The 13037-nt window shown below is 44.1% G+C and overlaps 1 protein-coding gene across 1 annotated transcript in view; it reads right to left on the bottom strand.

Annotated features, from left to right (window-relative positions):
* Window positions 1–13037, bottom strand: part of LOC137652224 (cytosolic Fe-S cluster assembly factor NUBP2 homolog) — an 80579-nt gene that overhangs the window by 24301 nt on the left and 43241 nt on the right. The gene's annotated exons all lie outside the window — the stretch shown is intronic.

Raw genomic sequence — 13037 nt, 5'->3', positions numbered from 1 at the left:
AAAAAAACTAAGTAGAGTAAGGAAGAGTTTTTGATGGAATGAAAACATCCATGTTACCTGGGTAACATACTGGACAGTGAAGATGGTAAGTACAGTAAAGGTCTGTAAGACAAATCATTTAGCAGCTATAACCTGAATGAGGTATTAAGAGATTACTGAAAAGTGGGAAAATAAGACCATCTGATTAGAAATAACAGCAAAAAATTATGACAAGACTTGAGTCAATACTTATACTGTATATTGAATATACTGTACAGTATCAGCATTATAAAGAAAACAGAGATTTCAAAAACCTTCAACTACAAAGTGGTAAAATTTATTACCAGAACACTAGGAAGACCATATTACAAATGAAGATGCTGACAGGCATAAGTTCACGTATGGTTTTGGCATACGATGACAGCGTAAGGAGCAGTTAACAGGAATAGTAGCAAACATAAAAGTAATGATATGAAGACCACCAGGAGGTGAGCACATCAATTACGTATGAAGGGAACAGATGCAAGCTTGAATTATAGAAAATAAAGCCAATAAGAGCACATAACAGAACAGAAAGGTAATAATTCTAACCTAACCCAGCAAAAGAAAAACTTGCCACAGCAGTAATGATAATGAATGTGAGGGGTCATCCAAAATCAAATCTACAACTGAACCTGCATTAAATTGGGGAAGGACAGAATGCTTCAATTGGGTATTGCCCCTTGCATTTACGGATGATCAAGTAAAGAGCTTCCTGGTTGAAGGACAGAAGTATGATTATAATTAACATTAATGTAAGGTTCATGGTAAGACAATAGAGTCCATGGTATAAAAGTAACAGATATAAAACCTATGGTAAAGATGAAAGGTAATGCAAACAGGTTCCACCAGATGGTGGGAAGGACTTTTGTGAGTCATATATTCCAAATACACTTGGGCCATCGTTGTTCTTGGCAATGCTTTACTGTAATGCACATTGACATTACAGAATACAGAAGTGTACACATTCATGAATTAGTTTAAAGCATCCAAGCTCAACTAATTATGAATGAAAAACAGATGATGTAAAATATTCAAGGGGAAAAATACAGTCAATGGTGTGCTTTCCTATCAATAAACTGTAATCAATTTTAAATTGTAAATTTATGAAGTTATAGCTCAAAGCTTTTGTCTTGAATGTGAACAGATACCAAATAGCAATACAGTCCGCCCTCCATATTCACAAGGGTTAAGTAACAGAGACAGGCGCGAAGATCAAGAATCCGCGAATACTTTCTCCCCGAGGGTGGGTTATCTCCTAACCTAACACCTCACTGCCCACTGCTTACGCGAAGTAGACTAACTCATTAAGTACTGCCTAATATTGTTTTTATTTGGTTTATATCACAGTAGAAGCAGTGTATTAATGAAAGTACACATTTCAGTAAGTTAACAGTGCATGTGCATATGTGCACTACGTACCGTACACGGTAAGGCTACAGTACAGTACAGTACAGTACAGTACGTGACACTAGTCACTGGGACACTTGTAACAACAAAATACTGTTGCTCCTATCTAATATAACACTCGCTGATACTGTAGTGTATATTACCATAATAAATGTCCAGTACTATCACAACAGGACAGGTTAAATACCTAACCTAACAATTGCACTGTAAGGTAAGTGTTCGCTGTTTTTGTTAGGATGACTTGCACTGTTATACAACTCATCGCATGTGTAATCTACATTTTCATATTGTTGAGTACAGTACAGTAGTATTTACATACAGAACTGTACAGTATAATTAATAAAAAATACTTTACATTACTGTTATACTGAACTGTACAATATGTATACAATGATACTTAAAATTAACTAAATTTATATATTTCATACAGAGCACTAACCATTTTCGTACAAAGGTCTACGCAGTCTTGAAGCACGATGCAACTCCTGATGAGTCGTGTCTTGTGCATTACTGTAGGGAATCACTGTACAGTGGTACCTCTACATACGAATTTAATCCGTTCCAGAACCAACTTCGGATGTAGAAAATGTTCGGATGTCGAAACGAATTTTCCCATAAGAATACATTGAAATGGGATTAATCCGTGGTTGAGCCTCAAAACCTATGATAACTTCTTAATAAACTACTACACATAATTTCCCATGAGAATAATGCACACTAAATTAGATAATAGACATGTAAAAAAGGGATTTTGACGTAGGAAAAATCTATTTCTGGGCGAAGGACCTGTGCCGCCCAGTGAATAAGCTCCATTTAGCACTTATTCTTAGGTAATTTACTGCTAAATATACCAGAGAAAAAATGTAAAGGAGTGCTAGGTTAACTAGCTCGCTCACCTATTGGTGTCGGTATAAAATTGGGCGTATATTCCAGAGGTCCCGCACTATTTAGATTAATCCACGACAGAAAACCCCAATAGAGGAGAGCCGTTCAACCTCACTCGGTACTACTAACAATGCATCCGCTCAGAACCCAACTCCTTAGCACCCAAAGTTTGGGGACTCCAAGGGAGAGGAGCTGGGAGGGTTCACTGGGCGGCACAGGTCCTTCGCCCAGAAATAGATTTTTCCTACGTCAAAATCCCTTTTCTGGGCTCGAACCTGTGCCGCCCAGTGAATCTATACAAGAGAAAATGTCACCAAACTTGCAAAATAAAGGAAAAAACATAAGCGTAAGGGAAATACAGGATGCTTTAATCAGAGATGAGTACCAAAAAACAATTATAGGTATAATAATGCCGTGAGTGATAATATATACAGATACTCAGGAGTATATAAAAATTTACAAATATAATAACAGTATTCAGGTGCGAAACCAACGAATACAATAGGGTATAAATGAGGCAGGTAAGAGGGAGAGATAAAGAGACAAGGCCTTAACCTGTGATTTACCTGGGAGTAACTACGCTCCCTGCGGCTACTGTAGAAAATTTTAGGGCTTCCAAATGTTTAAGGTAGTGTTTCTTGAACACTGACGGTGATTTCCACCCTGTAAACCTGGAGAGGTCTGTAAAATTCATGTGGTGAAAGAAGTTCACCGAGGTAGCAACCGCCCTGATATCATGTGCAAGAGGAAAAGAGTCAGGGTTAGCTTGTTTAATAAAATACAAAATTTGTTGCCTGATCCCTTTAATAGTAATGGTACCGCCTTGTTCTCTAACGAATAGAGGCCCCGAGGAGTTAGAGGAGGTCCGGGATAAATAAGACCTAAGAGTAGTGACAGGGCACAGAGACGGATCTTGCGTGAGGGGAACAATTTTCCAGGAGGTCCATCTGTTTTGAGGGTCTTCATTCTTAGCCAAAAAGAATTTGTTAGGAGAAAGAAGGACCTCTCCCGAAGGCAGAAAGTCAATATGACCCGGGTCTCTCGACAAGGCTGCCAATTCAGAAATTCTTGCCCCGGAAGCCAAGCTCACCAGGAAAAGTGTTTTCCTGAGAAGGGGCATGTAATCACAAGAACTGTTAATGGTATCAGAAGCCAATTTGAGTACGTCATTAAGGAACCAGGTCACCGGGGTAGGACGAGTAACCGGTTTCAGTCTGGCACAAGCTTTCGGAATTGAAGCTAACAAAGAGTCGGTTAAGTCTATGTTAAAACCCACTAGGAAGATCTTTTTCAGAGCCGATTTAATAGTGGTGATAGTATTGGCTGCCAGACCTGATTCTAATAAAGATCTAAAGAAAGTGACTGTAAGGTTCAAGTTCATACAGTTCACGTCTGAGTCTATTAAAAATTTTGCCAACTTTTTAACTGCAGAGTCATACTGGCGGATGGTGGAATCCCGTTTATCCGATTCTAGGAACAAGGTGTTTTGAGGATCAATATTGGCACCATGCATAGCCGCAAACTTCATAAAGTCCATAAAGTTAGGGCGCTCTGAATGTTTGAGAAAGCGTACACAACGCGTGTTTGTACTATCTGAGACAGAACCGGATTGGGTATCGGGTGAGGGTATAGTCTCAACTCCCGCAGGAGAGGATACCAGTTGCTCTTGGGCCAGTTGGGTGCGACCAAGGCTACTTGTCCCTTGAAGGATCTCAGTTTGTCTAGAACTTTCAGCAAAAGATTCACCGGGGGAAAGAGATAAATCTTTTCCCAGTTGTCCCAATTCTGTGACATGGCGTCTGTGGCGTAAGCCTGAGGGTCTAGATTGGGAGCCACATATACTCTCAATTTGTGGTTGGATTCCGTGGCGAAGAGGTCCACTTGGAGACCGGGAACCTGAGAGAGAATCCACCGAAATGACTTTAGATCGAGTGACCATTCCGATTCTAGAGGGGAGGTCCGGGACAGGGCGTCTGCCACTACATTCTGGACTCCCGCCAGGTGGACAGCTGAAAGATGCCAACGGTTCGAGGCTGCTAGGGAGAATATGGCTACTAGAACATGGTTCAGAGGCCCTGACTTTGACCCGCCTCTGTTGAGGCAGCGGACCACCACTTCGCTGTCGAGGACCAGACGAAGGTGTTGTTTCTTGGGAAGAGCGAGACGTTTCAGGGTTAGAAGAACTGCCATGGCCTCTAGCACATTGATGTGAAAATGGCGGAACAAGGGAGTCCAAAGACCTTGAACTTTCTTGAGCTGAGAATAGCCGCCCCAACCTGATAAGGATGCGTCTGTGTGAATGATTAATTCCGGAGGCGGAAATCGAAGGGGAACTGACTTTGACAGACTGTTTGCTCTTGTCCAAGGAAGAAGTCTTTCCCGTAGAATGGGAGGAAGGCGGACTTTCCTGTCCCGGAGCTTCCGGTTCGCCCTCGAACGCCAGACACGATTGATATCTTTCAATTTTGCCTTCAGAAGAAGATCCGTCACTGAGGCAAACTGAAGGGACCCCAGAATCCTCTCTTGGAGTCGTCTGGAACTTACTTTGTCTTTGAGAAAGCGTTTGGTGTTCCTTGCAATCTCTAACCTCTTGGGTCTGGGAAGACACAGAGTATGAGATATAAGATCCCATTGCAGGCCGAGCCATTGGAACTTCGATTTTGGAAGAAGACGGGACTTCTTGAAGTTGATCTGGAAGCCTAGAGATTGAAGATAATGGATGACTTTGTGAGTGGCTTTTAGGCAATTTTGGGAGGTGTCTGACCAAATGAGCCAGTCGTCCAGATAGGCTACTACTTGAATCCCTTGATTCCTGAGTTCCTGAACAGCGACTTCTGCTAACTTTGTGAAGATCCTTGGGGCGATGTTGAGCCCGAAAGGCATCACCTTGAAGGAGTAACTTTTGTCCCCTGAGCGAAAGCCTAGGTACGGACGGAAGTGTCTCGCTATCGGGACGTGATAGTAGGCGTCTGTAAGATCGATAGAGGTGGTGACGGCCCCACGGGGAAGTAAGGTCCGCACCTGCGAGACGGTAAGCATTCGAAACTTGTCGCATTGAATGGACAAGTTGAGAAGGGATAGATCTAGAATCACTCTTCTCTTGTCTGAATCCTTCTTCGGGACACTGAACAGCCGACCTTGAAACTTCAGATGTTTCGTTTCTTGTATGGCGTTCTTTTGTAAAAGATCCTGGACAAATTCGACCAGGTCCGGAGTGGAATGTTGACGAAATTTGTTCGGAGGAGGAGGTCCTTGAATCCAACTCCACCCCAGTCCCTTGGAGATGATACTGAACGCCCAGGGACTGAACCTCCATTTGTTGCGGAAGGCATAGAGCCTCCCCCCTACCTGCTGCACCTCAGTATTGGTTTGAGGAGTTGCCTCCACGTCCGCCTCGGAAGTTCTTTCCTCTGCGAAAGGCTCTTCCCCTGCCTTTGTTCTGGTTAGAACCATGGTGGTAGCCTCTGCCTCTACCATACCTCTGGGAAGAGCTATGAGCCTCGTAAGACTGGTTAAAGGCAGGAGAAGTGGCGGAGGCACCAGAAAGCTGGCTCTTAGGGAGCAGAACGGTGACATAGTCGTCCGAAGGAGCCTGAGAGGTGGAAGGCTGTGCGGGGACAACAGAAGATGGAGGAAGAGGCAGCCGGAAGTTGGATGAAGCACTCTGCTGTTGCCTGAACTGGGTGGAGGTATATGGTCTAAGCTTCTTCCTACCCCGGGCTTGATAATTTGCGGGGTCATATTTGCGTTTAGGGGTCAAACCCCAACGGGCTTTAAGGCTCTGATTAACCCTAGTGGCCTCCGCCAAGACTTCCTCTACGAGATCCTCGGAGAAGAGATTTGAACCCCAACAGGAGGACCGGATGAGCTTATTAGGTTCATGCCTAATCGTCGCCTCAGCTAGGACATGCTTGCGACATCTGCGTTTAGCAGTAGCGAAGTCATACAAGTCATAATATAAAGACTGTAACGTAGCCTTGTTGAGAGACTTAAAAATACTCTCCGTATCGTAAGTCAAGGCTATCGACTCCGTGGATGTGGCCAAGTTTAGAGTACGGCCCACACGTAGGCGGGAATCATATTCCTGTTTAATGAGGGATTCCGGGAGACGGGGAAGCTTCTCACTAAACAAAACTGAGGCACAGTCTGCTGCAAGCTTGCCGGAGGTAAAGGTGGTATGGACGTTGTCCCAACACTCAATGCCTGAGGGAAGAAGGAGGGAGATTGGATCCACCTCTCGGATGGGAGGCAAGGGCTTCTCCTCCAGAGCATATTGGAAGGCAAGCTCTGCCACCTTATTGACGCATGGAGTCAAGGTGTTCTTGTCCATTAAGAACATCGTAAAGGAGCTTTTATAAGGCGTCAGCATGGTGTTAGTGCAGCCGATGTCGTTCAAAAATCTGGCCCAAACAGATTGGGCTTGCTCCTTCGGGAAGATGACCGTCTCTTTGGGGACCTTGTCTAATCGAACTAAAGCTTCCTCGGTAAGCCTGGCATAACCATGAAATGGAAATGCCAGACCAGGAGGAAAGAATTCAAAGTCCTCTAGAGGACGAGTGCCAAGGCCCTCCAGAGTCAACATTCCGTCTGAGAACGGGGAATGAAGAGCCATACGCCAGGGGTTGTTCTTGGCAAACGGCGGGAGCTTAGAGGCATCCGGGATGAGAGAGCTTTGGACTCTCTCCGGAGCTCCTTGCTCTAAAGCCCCAATTCTCTGACCGAAGTTAGAGAACATCGTGTCCATCCTCGACTGCATCTCCGAAACCAACTTTGCCTGCATCTCCGACACGATGCGAAGCATGGCTGATTCGGAAAGGCCCGGGCTAGCAGCAGGAGGGGCGGAATGAACTCCCGGGTCGTGAGACTTAGAGGAGGAACCAGAGGTCTTTGAAGACGGGTTCGTACAATGTTTAGAGCCATGAGAAGTCTTGTGAGGCTTGCGAGCTTTGGGTAAGGTTCTTGAAGTAGACTTATCCTTAGGGGGAACCGGGTATGATCGTTGAGACGAATCACGGTCCCCAGAAAATCCATGAAAAGAAGAGCGATCAGAAGAAGAAGAAAGAGCGGGGCTGAGGATAGGAATCTCAGCGCCGGACACACCTACCTCACTTACCACCCTACCTGTATCCGGCTCGTCTAGTAACATTGGTTCGACGTCCAGGTTCATGGAGGCAACATTGTCCTCCAGACCTCCGGGGGCGTCCGATGGATCTTGCTCTGGGTCGATGAGACCCGTTATAGTGGCATCAATGTGGGCAATGATGGGAGCTGCCACATGCCTAGCCACAGCAGCTGAAGACTTGGCGTTGGGGTAAACCATGGTGCAGTAGTCCTCAGATAGGACGTACGGCCGCTTAGACTTCACATTCCGGGCAAACCCACCAACCCACACCTTCAGTGTGGCCCGAGCCGCAGACTTTTGCTCCGGGGATGCCTGAAATAATAGTGGGAATTATAAAAGGGAAGACTCCCAATGGTCCTTCAAGACCATAGATATCTTACTAATGGTAAAATAAATAAGAAGGTAATATAGCCAACGGGACTCACCGAGTCAGATCCAAGGGTAGTGATGAGGTCGAAGCAAATCACACAGTTATCCGGGTGCCATACCACAACGTCTTCCAGTTGAACCCCACAAGGGGCGTGAGATCGGCAGACGGAGTGGCCACAAGGCTGGTGCAGAACAGCTGCACAGGCCGGCGTCAGACAATGCACCATCTATAAAAAGAATAGTATATGAGAAACTGTAATTCTCTTAAGTAGGGGCGGGTCCGGAGGACCCGGGCCTAACATAGGTCTAACACAAGATTAGAGCTTAACTGTACTATTCTTTAAGTAGGGGCGGGTCCGGAGGACCCGGGCCTAACATAGGTCTAACACAAGAATAGAGCTTAACTGTAATATTCTTAGGTAGGGGCGGGTCCGGAGGACCCGGGCCTAACATAGGTCTAACGCAAGGTTAGAGCTTAACTGTAATATTCTTACATAGGGGCGGGACCAGAGGACCCGGGCCTAAACATAAGTCTAACTTGAAACTAAAGTATAGCAATCCATTCCGGTCAAGCCGGGAGCATAAAAAAGGATGCAATAACAAGGAATTAAGACACATGGTGTCTGATTTCCCGGGGCGGGGTAGACCCGGGCCGGGAAATAAAAGTATATCCAATACCAATTCATTTAGGGACTCCGGGGTAGTGATCTGTCATATATAATCATCATAGGAAATGTTATAAAATAATAGGGGGGACGGAACTGTAGCTAAGAACCGCCAACCGAACCCGGAGGGTTCGTATAACATAAGCCAGAATGAAAAGTGAATATAAAATAGGGTGCACCGGGATCCAACTCTGTTGACCGGTGGCCAACCAGACTAGACAGAGACGAACCCGCCGGGCCACCCGGAGGACAAAGTCCATAAACACTGAACTACCCCCTCTAAAAGGAGGGAAGGCAACGGTCCCTTAGTGGAGGGGGGAGAAGCCTAGTCGCCCACCTAGCTAGAGGGGGAGCGTGGGGGAGGATCACGTGATACGAGGCAGCAGGGCTACCAACTGACGATCCCCAACCAGACAGATCAAACGGAGTAATGGCACAAATATTCATTATAATAATAATAGCGTTAAAAATTATATGAATAAACACATAGAAAATTTTGGGCAAGGTATGCAACATAATAATTAAATCACAAAAGACACACCTGATGGCTAAAAATAACATTGCCGCCTAGCACGAAGGTCGGCAGCCATAACGATACGTAAATGATATCGGCCCTAAAATTGAACCACGAGGATTCTAAACGCTAAATAATGAATATTCACAATAACAAATAATATTTGATAATAAAAATAATACACATAGTAACACCGCAAGTGAAACTTAAAAGCTCTCAAAAACAGGAGTACCAACTGTAGTGAAATCAAGCAAGATCGAAATGAACGAAGAGAATAAACTCCTATAATATAAATATTAAACGATCTAGGTTGCTCAAAACACAGTAAAACCCAGCTTGGTACTTAACTTAGACGGTGTCTCCTGGGAAACCGACGAAGAAGCCATAATTCAATGGAAAATAAACCAAAAACGAGAGCACAACAAAAATGCGGGTTACTATACTCGTCGTGCTAAAAGGAGTTGGGTTCTGAGCGGATGCATTGTTAGTAGTACCGAGTGAGGTTGAACGGCTCTCCTCTATTGGGGTTTTCTGTCGTGGATTAATCTAAATAGTGCGGGACCTCTGGAATATACGCCCAATTTTATACCGACACCAATAGGTGAGCGAGCTAGTTAACCTAGCACTCCTTTACATTTTTTCTCTGGTATATTTAGCAGTAAATTACCTAAGAATAAGTGCTAAATGGAGCTTATTCACTGGGCGGCACAGGTTCGAGCCCAGAAAAGAAGAATTAGCAAAAAATGATAAATAAGAAACGGGTTTTTAGCGTCACTTTACCTTAGAAACTCCAGCGCAGGTGTTGTTGGTCTTGCTACGCAGAGAGGAGACGGACGGGCGGCGAGGAGGTAGAGAGGTTAACTACGATAAACGTACACTACCGTAACTTATTCTAACTTACACTAAGTAAACTTTAACATAACTTAGCTTATTTTTTTTTTCTTATTTTATATTTTATATTTTTTTTTACATTTTCTTTTTTTCTTTTTGATGATTAATTTTAATCACTTTCACTCTCTACACTTAAAATTGATTGGATTTCTTTCGCTTCACTCTTTGCCGTTTTCTTTGTTTCACTTTCTTTCGCTTCACTCTTTGCCGTTTTCTTTTAATCACTTACATCCTCTTCATCACGAGTTCGCTTCGTAGTTTTTTTAAAGAAATTATCGATAGATAGTTGCTTGGTACGGCTTTTCAGAATGTTTCGAAAGTGAGTTAGGCAAACATCATCGAACTGCGTAACTACACGAAAAACCTGCAATTTTTTTGGGTGGTATTTGTCGATGAAGTCGACCACGTCTTGATATTTTCCTAACACCTCTTTTATATGCGCCGAACCTAACACATGTTCTACCTCCTCGATCCCTTCCTCGTCATCGCTCATGTGCTCAGACATAGCATGGAGTTTCTTGAGCTCCTCTGTGGTAAGTTCGTCGTGATGTTCGGCGACGAGTTCCGTAACGTCATCTGCGTCGACCTCCAGACCCATGGACTTGCCAAGGGAGACGATTTCCTCTACGTCTTCCGCTGCACCCACCACGGGATCAGGTTCGGGGTCAAAACCTTCGAAATCTCGGGGAGAAACTGCATCAGGCCACAGCTTCTTCCAGGCAGAATTGAGGGTCCGTCGAGTTAATCCCACCCAAGCCTGATCTATGATCTTCAAGCAGTGCACGATGTTGAAGTGGCTCCTCCAAAATTCACGCAAAGTTAAGTTGGTGCTTTGCGTGACATTAAAGCACTGCTTAAATAAGTGCTTGGTGTACAGCTTCTTAAAATTAGAGATGACTTGCTGGTCCATGGGCTGGAGGATAGAGATGGTATTCGGTGGAAGATACAGCACCTTTATGAACTTAAATTCATCGAAGATATCATCTTCAAGTCCGGGGGGGTGAGCGGGTGCATTATCAAGGCATAGCAGGCACTTTAAAGGCAATTTCTGTTCATGAAGATACTTCTTCACAAAAGGGCCAAAAACTTGGTTAACCCATTGCACAAAGAACTGCCTAGTGACCCAGGCCTTCGAGTTAGATCGCCAGAAAAGATGAAGCTGGTCCTTATCGACGTTGTGTGCCTTAAAGGCCCTAGGGTTCTCAGAATGGTAAACCAGTAAGGGCTTGACTTTAAAGTCCCCGCTAGCGTTGGCACATAGGGCAAGAGTCAACCGATCCTTCATTGGCTTATGCCCAGGCAATTTCTTCTCTTCGGCGGTGATGTAGGTTCGACTGGGCATCTTCTTCCAAAACAGCCCGGTTTCATCACAATTAAACACTTGCTACTCTACGTAGCCTTCTTCCAGCACGATCCTTTCAAAGTTCTTGATAAAGTCAGCTGCAGCCTTTGTGTCCGCACTAGCAGCCTCTCCATGGCGAACAACTGAATGAATCCTGGACCGTTTCTTAAATTTCTCAAACCAGCCACGAGATGCCTTGAAATCATCTGAGGAAGGTTCGGTTGAACTCTCCCCAGCATCACCCCCAGAGCTCTCCTCCTTCAAGTCCGTAAAGATGGCGTGCGCCTTCTCGCAGATGACGGTTTCGGTGATGGTGTCGCCAACAATCTCTCTGTCCTTGATCCAGACTAGCAGAAGTCGTTCCATCTCTTCTATGATAGGGCTACGGCGTTTTGAAATAATGGTGATCCCCTTAGAAGGTTTCACTGCTTTAATAGCTTCCTTCTGTTTAAGGATTGTCGAGATCGTCGACATATTATGGCCATACTGTTTATCAAGTTCACTCACGCGGACGCCACACTCATGTTTTTCAATAATTTCCTGCTTTACGTCTAAAGAAAGCATTTCCTTCTTCCTTTTCTCACCACTACCACTACCACTTGCAAAACTAAGCCTTTTAGGACCCCTACTTTACGTAAATTACCGTAAAAGGATGCACGTAAAAAATCACGATTAAAACACAGTTAATAGCAGAACGCACAGGGCACAACCGCAAGAAGCCGACGAGAACAGAGGACTGACCCAAGCCGCGCTAATTGAGGGTCCCTCCGAGGTCGAAGTGCTGCCTTCTATCGGCGGAAATAAAAAACACATCAGGCGCTATGAGCACCGACTATGCGTACGAGTATTGTTTACTTCGGGTGTCGAAAAAAAAATTTGGGTGTAGAGTAGGAACGTGTTCGAATTGTACTTCGCGTGTCGAAAAATTCGGATACAACCGGTACGACGAAAATTGCTTACTTTGTGTGTCGAAATAAAATTCGGGTGTAGAGTCAAACATTTGCTCGAATTTTACTTCGGATGTTGGAAAATTCGGATGTAGAGGTTCCACTGTACATCTATTTTTACATCAAAACGTGGTTCTACTCATAAAGAACCAAAGCGAGAGATGCATACGCCAGGAGAGATGATGTAAGACAGGACGAGTGAGCAAGAAATGGGGTGTTGTGCTGTGTGGAGAGGGAAATTGCGTGAAGGAGGCCGAGTACAGAGGAGCGCAGTTGGTTAGAAATCGTTGAGCTGCAAGAGTACTTATCACGAACCCGTGAATATGTGATTTTTTATTTAATAGGTTACAAGGTTCTCTGTGTCACGAATTAGTGAAATCGCGAAGAAAGAACCAGCGAATAAGGACGGCTGACTGTAGTAAATAACCACTTATTTAATACTAAAATGTATTCAAGTAAATTAATTTAAAATCTATTATGATAAAAATGAATCTCTCATTAAACAATAACCCTTACATAGCTGCAATTTAAGACAAGTGAGCCTATTCTTGCATATAACAAATACTTCACTACTAAACTGATCAATGAAGACAACATGTTATTGCACAAAGTAATCAAAAACAGCATAGGATGTGAACTCATTTATATTTTTTGCTGTATAGTGACATACAGAATACACAATTATCACAGCACAATCATACAGGCGTCACAAAATATTTATGAGTCACCAATGAAGCTGGAGATTCTTACCAATCATTTAAAAGGCAAAGGTGAAACTGTTGATAAATGCCACTCATAGACTAAATATGTAGCACAAAATATATAACCTTTACTGTTTTTGCCTTAAAAAAACAATTAACATACGACATCTATC

This window comes from Palaemon carinicauda, chromosome 13 (assembly GCF_036898095.1).
Source record: "Palaemon carinicauda isolate YSFRI2023 chromosome 13, ASM3689809v2, whole genome shotgun sequence".
In the NCBI taxonomy this organism is placed as follows: Eukaryota; Metazoa; Arthropoda; class Malacostraca; order Decapoda; family Palaemonidae; genus Palaemon; species Palaemon carinicauda.
Note: the sequence above shows the minus strand (reverse complement) of the source record. Positions and strands in the feature narration are given on the sequence as shown.